The sequence below is a fragment of the Carcharodon carcharias genome, chromosome 12 (assembly GCF_017639515.1).
Source record: "Carcharodon carcharias isolate sCarCar2 chromosome 12, sCarCar2.pri, whole genome shotgun sequence".
Taxonomy (NCBI): Eukaryota; Metazoa; Chordata; class Chondrichthyes; order Lamniformes; family Lamnidae; genus Carcharodon; species Carcharodon carcharias.
Window position 1 is genome coordinate 43,108,191 of NC_054478.1, and position 12,247 is coordinate 43,120,437.

The window sequence follows — 12,247 nt, forward strand, 5'->3', positions numbered from 1 at the left end:
GATTAGTATAATTAGAATTTAGTGGATGTCAATTAGAATGAGTGAACAATAGTGATGGTTGAGTCTGACTCCAGTTGAATTGGCCTAAAGCTATTGAACTTGAATTAGAAGCTGGCTTTATCAAAGTTGACAGTTGAAAGTTTTAAAATAACAAATTGTAGTCTGTACAAAGTATTTTTTGGAGGATGAAAAGAACTGTTGTTAAATGAACTGGATGCAAATGCTTTAATGAGCAATTTTAAACATATCAAATGAGTCAATCTGTTTGCAAATGGAAATTTAGCTGTTTTGCTGAAGAAATTAAAATGAGGAGGGACAATCTTAATCATCCATTATGAAATTATTTCTTCTGTTCAAAGTTGGCTCATTGGGCGAATGTTTTCTCACTAAGCAACTGAATTTTACAACACACCCTCTTTTGTGTTTGGTGATCTCTGGACAGAGAGGGAAAACATTAGCCAGGGTACCCTCTCCTGATCATTATCCAGTTACTCTTGCTGGAAAACACTTATGGAAATGGGATAAGCTGTGACGTCTCCCATAGTTTGATAGCTGACCGAGAACCATGTAAGCAACGACATTAAGAATGTTCACTTGGACAGAATAATGGATAACAGCTGGCATCATTGGAACCATGCCTCACTTTGAGATGCCATCTTCAGGGAATAGTGGAAAAGGAAGGAAATATGTGTTTTTATTTGACAACATTGAAAGCTTTACATACATGGACCCGTGAAAATGAAAAACAGTGAATTGCTGTTGATGCCAATATCCTTGTTATCAAACTCTTCTCCTAATCTGCCTTTGTTAATCAATTTCTATGGTTTCAAAAAAAGGAACCCAAAATTATCTCAGCAGGAATATTGAAAATATTGCTTTCATGGTTTTATTATGAACTCTGCACATCCAGCCTTGACAGACAGCTGGTGCAATATTTTTCAGCATGAACAAATGCACTTTTATTTTTACAAACTTTGTAGTCTGTCAATCTCCCACCAAAATCAAATATGTTTACTTTTCAGGTTAGTGCTTGTGCATCTGTGCTGTGACTTACCAGCATAATATAAGATATAGTACCGTAACTGAAAGAGAGAACTTCGTTCTCATTCTAAAATCTTTTGTGGGGCAGATAGTGATGAAGGAAACCTTTGTTACTCTGGTTTCCTCAAGGTTTAGAGGGAATACAGCTATTGGTTCAGTGCATTGTACAACATTACAGCAGTATGCTAAGGTAAAAGCAAAATATTGCGGATGCTAGAAATCTGAAATAAAAACAGAAAATGCTGGAAAAACTCAGCAGGTCTGGCAGCACCTGTGGAGAGAGAAACAGAGTTAACATTTTGATTCCATATGACTCTTCTTCAGAGCTAAAGAGAAGTAAAAATGTGATGGATTTTATACTGTTTAAGGGGGAATGCAGCAAAATAGAAGGTCAGGGATAGGTGGGAGCTAAGGAGAGATTGGCAAAGATGTTGTGAACAGAAGAGAAAGGGAGTGTTAATGGTAGTGCTCAAGACTAAAGAAGGTGCCGATAGTGGCACCTATGATAGCAGGATATGTTAATAGCAGAATAAGAGTCAGAGCTCTGTGAAAGCACAACATAGAAACAAATGGCCCTGTTTTGTGGCGGGGGAGGGGGGTGTTGGGGAAAAAGGATTATAAAAAGGACTTGAAACTTTAAGTCTGTTTCTCTCTTCACAGATGCTGCCAGACCTGTTGAGTTTTTTTCCCGCATTTTCTGTTTTTATTACAGAAGCATGTATGGCGATCATTACTTTGAAAAGAAAATCTAGATTTCTAGCCCACCTAAGCTCACATTCTGCCAAGACTAAAAGATTAATATATAATGTAATATTACAGTGTAGCTACCTTTAATAAATGGATGGTAACATGCTTCTTTTGAAGTGTAAGCATAATATTAAACCTAGGCCTTTTCCCTCATAATAACATAGGGTGGAATCGTCCCATATTTGGACTATGCGCAGTTGTAGGTGGGAAGAAGGATATTGTACCTGCCAGCTGCAGTGACATGTTTTCACACCGTATCGTCCCAATCCTGCCTCGTTAATTATGCATTCCTGGGAAACACACAGTTTCAATGATGGGTAGGCTCTCATTCACCCTCCAAGCCATCACCTCACCACTTCATCACACCAGGCACCATATTTAAAGTGCAGCCACACACACACCTCTCAGTGCTTCCAACCCACAACTGCTACAAAGAAGACATGGCCTCGAAAGACTGCAGCCCCAGGCTTAATAACGTATCTCTTGAGTGCCTTTTGGATGCAATGCAGGCCCGCCTTGATGTCCATGTGAGCATGTATGTTCCCTTTCTTTCTGAAAATCTCACCCACATCCACATTAACCTCCCCAACCTCCTCCTCCTCCTCCTGCCCAGGGTCCATGTCTGCCTCTGAGTTCCTACCAACCAACCTACCAAGTTCACTCTCACCGTCCCTTCCATTGTTACCATTACACCTTAACCCTCCTATCTTACTACCTCACTCTGCCCTCAGTCATTCTCACCATTCCCCTTGCCATACCCACCCTCAGTTTGCTCCCCAGGAGACAGTCACGGACTCAACAGATCCCTCCCTTGCATGTTCACCTGGGCATCCCCCTACTTCAGGCTCCATCCCCCCGGAACCCCTTCCCCCTCTGGAACCTCTTCCCCCCTTGGAACTTCTTCCCCTGTTGGAACTCCTTGCCCTCTTGGAACTCCTTCCCTGACTCCCCACCCACAACCCCCACCCCCAGACTCACCCCCACCCCTCAGTCTTTTCCCCTTTCTGACTGCTTCCTCCACCCTTACTCCTTCCCATCTCCAGATCCTTCATCCCCCTGGTCTCCTGACTACCCCTGGACTCCTTCCCCTCTCTGGATTCCTTTCCTCCTCTAAACACCTTCCCTTAAACCTTTCTCCCACCTTACACCAACCTCCCCAGTTGCTGTCTTCTCCCCGGGTACCCCGTTCTCCCCCAGTACTCCCTCCCCCCTCCCCACCTCACACCCCCTTGACACCTTTGACCCCCGTCCCAATCTCACCCCACCAATACCTTCATCCCCAACTCCCAACATCACACTCCAACACCTTCATTTCCCCCCCCCAACCTCACCCGCCCGACACACCTTCCTCTCCCATTTGACCCTAGACCTTCCTCTTCCACCCTCCCCCCACCCCCCGTGCATCTTCCTCCCCCAAACACAGCTGCACCTTCCTCTCCACCCCCTCGACCATCACCCGTTGTGAGAAGACCCTCAACAGTGACTTTCCACCTTCCGTGAGCTGCTTTGCGGCAGAGCCATGTCCGTGAAAATCCACCCAGCATGTCATAAACATTCCTCCAGGGTCCCGTTGCTCTACGGCTCCAGCATTTTCTGCTCCTCAGGTGTCCCCAATGTGAGCAAGGCCCTGAAGGTAAGTCTTGACTTCTGCATGTCATACTTGTAAAGATGTGTTCTGCACCGGCATGTTTTCCTGCCGACGTGGGCGGATGATCCAGTGGGGGGAATGATTCTGGAAGGATGGACTTATTATAAAATGCAGATGTATTGCAATGAGATTCCTGACGTCTGACAGTGGGAAACGTGGTCCGCCATTGACGGGCCGAGCAGACAATTGCAAATTGGCTTCACAACGTCATGAAACCGACATTTGGCCTTCTTGCCATATTGCCTGCCCGCACCATCGAACATGCCCAACACAAGCGGGCACGGAAAATTCTGCCCATAAGGTGAAGGCACATAAAAGTTAAGCCACTATGTCTCGTCTTTTTGATACCCTAACTGTCCAATTACACCCCGCAATAATACCTTGAACAGGTGCAATATTTTTGTCTCTACTACTCTTCCTAGCGCTCTAGCTATTAATTGCTCTTTGAGTAATTCAATTCTTAAATATGTTTTAGATTTACTTTTCATTAATTCTCGTCTATGATCTTTGGTCCTACATCCCTAGCTTAAGTTGAACAAATAAACTTGAATAATACTTTATCTTTTACATTAAATATTTATGTAATTTTATGTTGATGCCTCTCCTGATCAATCACTTGACCTTAATCCATGAAGGAGTCATGAAATAATCAATTTAGTATCATAGTTTGTAAGAGATTTCTGTATTTTAGCTACCCAAGTTTTTAAAAATGTTGATTAGATGGTGGTTGGAGGGTGGTTTGGGGGTGATGAGGTGGCAGTGGTCAGTAATGTTTGTATCACATTTAAATCCCCTCTGAAAAACAAAGGTAATGGGAGAGTGCATGCAAAAACCTTACATCCAAGGTGCCTTACTTTTCTAGTCTGCTTGCACTCATTGATAGTCAATGAAACCATTTCAGGATGAGTTATACATCCAGGAACAAGATAGCATTTCTGTGTAATACATATAAATTCTGTGTTAGCAGAATACTATGTGCAGTAATCTGCATTCAGCTGAAGCTTATGGGAGATTCTCAGCAGTAGCAGTGGCAATCATTATGCAGATCTTCGCCCAAGTTTTCTGGTCTTTGGATTGTTGCAAAGCAGACATATGACTGAAGATGCCAGTCAGGACACTGCGGAAGTCCTGACGTGCGGACCTACGTGGGAATTGCCCAGGAAGCTTAAACTTTATGATGGGCAATTCCTCTGCTTCCCGGGATTCTCCACAGATGTCTGCTACTCTGGAGACTTTGGCCAGATCCACGGCTTCAGAGTTCACTAGGAAATACTAGATAGATTAAAACCTGGTCTAACACCTGGCTAACTACACAACTGACTCCCCAGATACAAGCCGACTATCTCTGACCTGACTGACCCCTGAGCAGATCTGACGACCCTCCAACCTCACCCACCCTCTAAGACTAAAAACTTACCAGACAGAATACAGCAGCGGGTGCCATAAAAAGGAGTTGTGTCCTGTCTTCCCCAACTCTACTCCAGTCTGACGGAGCTCGCCGGGAGACACTGTAAATTTCTGTGATAGCCTGGGTGGGAAATAAAGCACAGCAGCATCAGCTCAGGCGGATCTTTGCACATAGCGGCAATGCGCACAGCATTGCTGCTGCTCTAGACGACATGGGCCAATGTTTCTTTTTTGAAAAGCATTATATTACGACAACAATAGATCACTGTGATAACTTGGCATTTAATCATTTTCCAGTGATTTTATATTGCACCATTTTATAATGGAAATTCACATTTGCCCGGAAGGTAATTTTAAATATACGTTCAAAATAGTTTTTGCTGTTTTATGCAGAAAAGAATATAGAAATAGGAGTAGACCATTCAGCCCTTCGAGTTGGCTCTGCCATTCAATTGGATTATCACTGATATATACCTCACCCCATTTACCTGCCTTTGACCCTTGCCCTTTATATCCCGACATAACAAAAATCTATTGGTCTTGACCTTGAAAGCTTTAATTGACTAACAACTACAATTCTTTTTATGGGGACAGAGTTCCAGACTTTTCTACTGCACGTGTGAGGGAAAAGTTGCTTCCTGGTTTCACCCCTGATTGGCCTGGCCCTAATTTAAGGTTATGCCCATTTATTCTGGATTGCTCCACTAGAGGAGATAAAATTAAATGCTCTCCTTGTAGCCAGTTTGCTTGTACTACATATCTCACTTGCCTCTCAATGTATGCATTCTATCACTATATCGTTACTGTCAGGAGGTTTGAAGATAACTCCCACCAGAGTCTTGCATCCTTTATTGTTTTTTTTTAATTCTACCCAGTGTTTCCACTGCCTGATTATCCTAACTGCCCTTTATTCTTTAACTTGCTGTCATAGTGGCCCAGATCTTCTCATCTCTGAATCATCAGAGACCAGACGTACAATCCAAAACGCACATCAGGACCTCGCAGAAATCTCAGCGCGCTGTTCTCTGTGGAAATTGCCCAGGAAGTTTGAACTTCTGCTGAGCAATTCCCCTGCTCCCCAAAACCCTCCACGAACGTCTCTGACTCTGAGTTAGAGGTAAGTTCTGTGGTACTTTAATGGTTATCCAGGAAATGTTAAACAAAAAAATCCTAGTATAACTCCTGAGTAACTACAGAACTGATACCCCCCCCAACCCAACCAACCTCCCCCCCGCCGCCTTCCCCCAACCCATCACTCAAACTGACCCTGTGACCCACTACCCATCCCACCTATGCTAAACCACAAATACCTGACAACACCTCCAGCCAGGCTTGACTATCTCCCATCATCCGACTAGCCCCCAAACATACCTGACTAGCCCCCAACCTGACTACCCCTCCTGACCCACTTACTCGCTCGCCCACCTTCCCACCCTACCCACCTGCCACCCTACTCACTTACCTCACCCAGCTACCCATCCTACCATCCTGTCCATTTATTCATTCATCCATTCACCCATTCACCGATTCCATAACGTTCACACTGGACAATTAAACTTACTTTACAGCAGCTAGTTCTGTAAAAAGGAGGCAATGCTTACCAGAGTGTGGCAGGAAGGGGCTCAGCACAAAAACCTAAAAATGCACCAGCAGAAAAGGCCAGAGTTGGTTTGTCTGACAGGGTGGGACAGGCTGGATGCAAGGATGATGTTTCCTCTAGCTGGGTGTCTAGAACAAGGGATCACATTCTTAGGATACAGGGTAGGCCATTTAAGACTGAAATCACCTCTCATTGTTCTAAGCACTAGTGGATATAGGACTAACCTGCTCAACCTTTCCACATAAGTCACCCCTTCATCTCAGGAATCAGTCAAGTGAACATTCTCTGAACTGCTTCTAATGCAAATCACCCTTTCTTGAGTAAGGCGACAAAAGCTGTACACAGCACTCTAGATGTGGTCTCACTAAGGCCCTGCACAGTTGTAGCAACACTTCCCTACTTTTATACTCAATTCCCCTTGCAATAAATTATAACATTCCATTTGCCTTTCTAATAACTTGCTGTACCTGCATACTAACTTTTCATGTTTAAGGTACCAGGACACCCAGACCTCTCTGTACCTGAGTTCCGCAATCTTTCTGCATTTACTTAATATGCTGTTTTTTTTATTATTTCTGCCAAATTGTGCAAGTTCACATTTTTCAACATTATATACCACTTGCTAATTTTCCCCACTCACTTTGCCCACTCACTTTACTTACCTAAACCCTTGTGTAGACTCTTTGGGCTGGATTTTACCGTCGGTGAGCGGGGGCAGGGGCAGGGCCCACTCGCCGACACGTAAAATGACACGTGGTGACGTCAGGCGGAACTCCCAATGTCACCACGCCCCATTTAAATATTCAGGAAGGTGGGGGGCGCAGCAAAATCAGCTGCATGCCCACCGACCTGTCAATGGCCAATGACTATCATGTAATACATATTTATTTATATCTGTACTATCAATTCATCCAGTTTTTATGAATGCTGTGCACATTCAGATACAGAGCGTTCAAATCTGTTCTTTTTTAATATTCTTGCAAACTCTGGCCTTTTCTGCTGGTGCACTCTTAAATTTTTGTGCACTGTCCCTTCCTGCCACACTCTGGTTAGCATTGCCCATATCACTACCCTACTAGCAGTCTTAGTTATGACATGGATAAGTGGTTAAAAGCTCATCTTGGAATCAAATATCAAACGCAGTTTATGAACAGTTTGATTCAGCTTCAGACTGTTGCTAAGGAGAGAGATGGAGTCAATGGCTAGCAAGTGGGGTTTTTGGCAAACAAAGGCATTTGCCTTCCCAATATTTAGATAGAGAACATTTCTGCTTATCCAGTATGGTATGACTGCCAAGCAATCAGACAGTTTAGAGATAGTGGAGCCATCAAGGGAGGTGTATGAAGTGGAATGAGTGTTGTCAAGGCATATATGGAAGCTGATGTTGTACTTTCAGTTGAAGACCAGCATATAGGTGAAAAATAGAAGATGGCAAGGTTAAATCCTTGGGGGACAGAAGAGGTAATTGGGCTTGAGCAGGAAGAGTAGCCATTTCAGGTGAGTCTTTGGCTGTGATTGGATTGACAAGAATGGAATCAGGCAAATCACATCCTTCACAATCCCCCCAACCCCTCAAGAAGGGCAACAGTGGAGAAGTATCGGAGGAGGATGGTGTGGTGCCAAATGCTGCAGCCATGCTGGGTAGCATGAGGATGGATAGGTTACCTTTGCTACGGTCACATAGGATGTTATAGAACCATAGAACCATAGAGCACTACAGCACAGAAAAACAGGCCATTCGGTCCTCCTAGTCTGTGCCGAAATATTATTCCGCTAGTCCCATTGACCTGCACCCAGTCCATAACCCTCCAGACCTCTCCCATCCATGTATCTATCCAATTTATTCTTAAAACCTAAGAGTGAGCCCGCATTTACCACGTCAGATGGCAGCTCATTCCATACTCTCACCACTCTGAGTGAAGAAATTCCTCCAAATGTTCCCCCTAAACCTTTCCCATTTCACCCTAAAGCCATGTCCTCTCATGTTTATCTCTCCTAATCTAAGTAGAAAGAGCCTACTCACATTTACTCTGTCTATACCCCTCACAATTTTGTAAACTTCTATCAAATCTCCCCTCATTCTTCTATGCTCCAAGGAATAAAGTCCTAACCTGTTTAATCTTTCCCTGTAACTCAACTCCTTAAGACCCGGCAACAGCCTAGTAAATCTTCTCTGCACTCTTTCAATCTTACTGATATCCTTCCTGTAGTTAGGCGACCAGAACTGCACACACTACTCCAAAGTTGGCCTCACCAATGTCTTATACAACCTCACTATAACATCCCAACTCCTATACTCAATACTTTGATTTATGAAGGCCAGTATGCCAAAAGCTTTCTTTACAACCCTGTCTACCTGTGATGCCACTTTCAGGGAATTATGTATCTGAACTCCCAGATCCCTTTGTTCCTCCGCACTCCTCAGTGCCCTACCATTTACTGTGTATGTCCTACCTTGGTTTGTCCTTCCAAAATGCAACACCTCACACTTTTCTGCATTAAATTCCATCTGCCATTTTCTGGCCCATTTTTCCAGTTGGAAATCTGCGAGTATGATTATCTGTGACTTTGAGAGCCATTTTGGCACTGGAGCAGGGTTGAACACTTAATTGGAGGGATTCCGACGTGGAGTTCAGGGAAATTGGATACTTATTTTGGAAGCAACGGCACATTCAAAGACTTTGGAGAAAAATTAGATGTTGGATAGGAATGGGAAGTTGAAGATCAAGAGGTCATTCAAAATGATAGTGATTAATGTTTTTTTTCTTGTGGAGAGGCGGAATGACAGTCGATCTGAAGGAGAGGGAGACAGTACCTGTGGAGAGATAAACATGAACAATATTAGCTAATGTGGGAGTGTGGAAGAGTGGACAGGAGTTTAGTGGGAATAGAGTCGAGGGAGATGGGCCTCATGACAAGTTGAGCTCAGGGACGACATGAGGAGAGACAGGGAGGCCTTGGAGAAAGTTTATCTAGATGGGCTAAGGAGAAAGAGGGAAGTAGCAGAGGAAACTGAATGGATGATCTCAATCTCAGTGACAAAGAAATCCATGGGCTCCCCAATCGTTTTTTGAGATGAGGGTGGGGGAGGTAGAGGAGAGGAGTTTAAAAGTCCAGTTGCATTAGAGAAAAGAAGCCAGAGGCTATTTGCACTCCAAGTTCATCCTGGAAAATTGAGCAGATTGGGCAGGTAAGAACAGGACCCGATTATTGCTGTATGTGTTCCAGCTAGGTCTGGCAATGAATGGCGAAACAGATTGTCATACATATGCATCTGAATCACTTTTTTTAATCACCTATGTTTTATTTATATTTCATCCTATATTTTTTATTGAACATGGAGTATTGATATCTTGATAATTTACTGCTCTCATTCCCTCTTTTTCCTAACACTGATGTTAGGAATATTTAATCAGAGATTTTATTTGTCTGTTTTGTGCAATGATTGTGTAATGACAATTAAATGTGTGGCTAGGTACTCCGCAAGAAAAACTTGTGATTCTTTTGCAAGGAAACTATTGAAGTGCCAAGAGGATTTTAAATGAACGTTCTACAATTTGCACATATTAAGACATCAATGCACAACAGATTTGTGAATCAAAACTGCTATAGGTTTTGGGCTGTACTTGTTGGTCCATGATAGTGCATTTTAGCTGTTCCAGAACAAAGGATGAATTTGCTTCTTGGCTTTAAATTGTTTCCAATTCTAGTGTGATTCACAACTGAAGCTGATCTTCAGCCCATTAAAACTTCTCTCAAAAACAAACAAGTTGCATCCTCCTCCAAAATGGGTGAAGTAAGGAGGCCCAAGAATATATTTTAATATTTTATACTTAATTAGAATAAAGGCTTAGAATGGTTAGATCAGAGGCAGAGTAGGTAGGAAAAGAGAGAATAAGGAGAAATCAACAAGGGGAACACCATATTTAAGCAGTAAGTAATGTATTCTTTAATGTTTCATTATTACAGTAAGAATTTTTTTTATTATTGTAACAAGAATTTATTATTGTAACTAATATGAACATTTTCTCTATATATTCACACATAACTTTGAATTAGCAAAAAAATGTAAATTAAAATTGGCTTCGTTTTAGAAAAGCTACAATTACATAAAACTGATATGGGAATATGACTGGTGTTTGAGAGATGAGCTGCCCAAAAGCTACAGGCAAGCTGTTTGATATAGAAATCAACCAAGCAGCAAAAGCTTGGCATCTGTACATGATAATCCAAGTTACTAGGCTTTTGAAGGGCAATGTGTATTTTATTCATCTAGTAAGTTGGGGAACACAGGGTTTAGTGAGAGGGAGGAGCTGAAAGAAATCAGTATTAGTAAGGAAATGATGTTGGGGAATTGATGAGGTTGAAGGTCAATAAATCCCCAGCGCCTGGTAATCTACATCCCAGAGTACTTAAGGAAATGGCCCTAGAAATAGTGGGTGCATTGGTGGTTATCTTCCAAGATTCTATAGACTCTGGAACAGTTCCAATAAATTGGAGGGTAGCTAATGTATCTAAAATGGAAGGTAGAGAGAAAACAGAGAATCATAGACCAGTCAGCCTTACGTCAGTAGTGGGGAAAATTCTGAGTCTGTTATAAAAGATTTAATAGCAGAGCACTTGGAAAATAGTGGCAGAATCAGACAGAGTCAGCATGGATTTACGAAAGGGAAATCATGCTTGACAAATCTACTGGAATTTTTCAAGCATGTAACTAGTGGAATTGATGAGGGGAGCCAGTGGATGTGGTTTATTTGGACTTTCAGAAGGCTTTCAGCAAAGTCTCGCATAAGAGATTGGCATGTAAGATTAAAGCTCATGGGATTTGGGGTAGTGTATTGAGATGGATAGAAAACTGGTTGGCAGACAGGAAACAAAGAGTAGGAATAAATGGGTCTTTTTCCGAATTGGAAGGGAGTGACTAGTAGGGTACCACAGGAATCGGTGCTGGGACCCTAGCTATTCACAATATATGTTAATGATTTAGATGAGGGAACTAAATGTAATATCTCCAAATTTGCAGATGACACAAAGCTAGGTGGGAGGGTGAATTGTGAGGAGGATGCAGAGATGCTTCAGTATGATTTGGACAAGCTGAGTGAGTGGGCAAATGCATGTCAGATGCAGTATAGTGTGGATAAATGTGAGGTTATCCACTTTGGTAGCAAAAACAGGAAGGCAGATTATTATCTGAATAGCTATAAACTGAGAGAGGGAAATGTGCAATGAGACCTGGGTATCCTTGTACACCAGTTGCTGAAGGTAAGCATGCAGGTGCAGCAGGCAGTAAAGAAGGCAAATGGTATGTTGGCCTTCATAGCAAGAGGATTCGAGTACAGGAACAGGGATGTCTTGCCGCAATTATACAGAGCCTTGGTGAGACCACACCTGGAATGTTGTGTGCAGCTTTGGTCTCCTTATCTGAGAAAGGATGTTCTTGCTATAGAGGGAGTGCAGCATAGGTTTACCAGACTGATTCCTGGGATGGCGGGACTGACATATAAGGAGAGATTGAGTCGATTAGGATTATATTCGTTGGAGTTCAGAAGAATGAGGGGGGATCTCATAGAAATCTATAAAATTCTAACAGAACTAGATGCAGTAAGGATGTTCCCAATGGTGGGGGAGTCCAGAACCAGGGGTCACAGTTTGAGGATATGGGGTAGACCATTTAGGACTGAGATGAGGAAAAATGTCTTCACCCAGAGAGTGGTGAGCCTGTGGAATTCATTACCACAGAAAGTAGTTGAGACATTGTATGTTTTCAAGAAGGAGTTAGATTTCGTTCTTGGGGCGAAAGGGAT

At 42.8% G+C, this 12,247-nt stretch overlaps 1 protein-coding gene across 1 annotated transcript in view; it reads left to right on the forward strand.

Moving 5' to 3' along the window:
* The window catches only part of LOC121284946 (low-density lipoprotein receptor-related protein 1-like), a 1,922,347-nt gene that overhangs the window by 348,115 nt on the left and 1,561,985 nt on the right, over positions 1-12,247 (forward strand). The window lies entirely within an intron of this gene.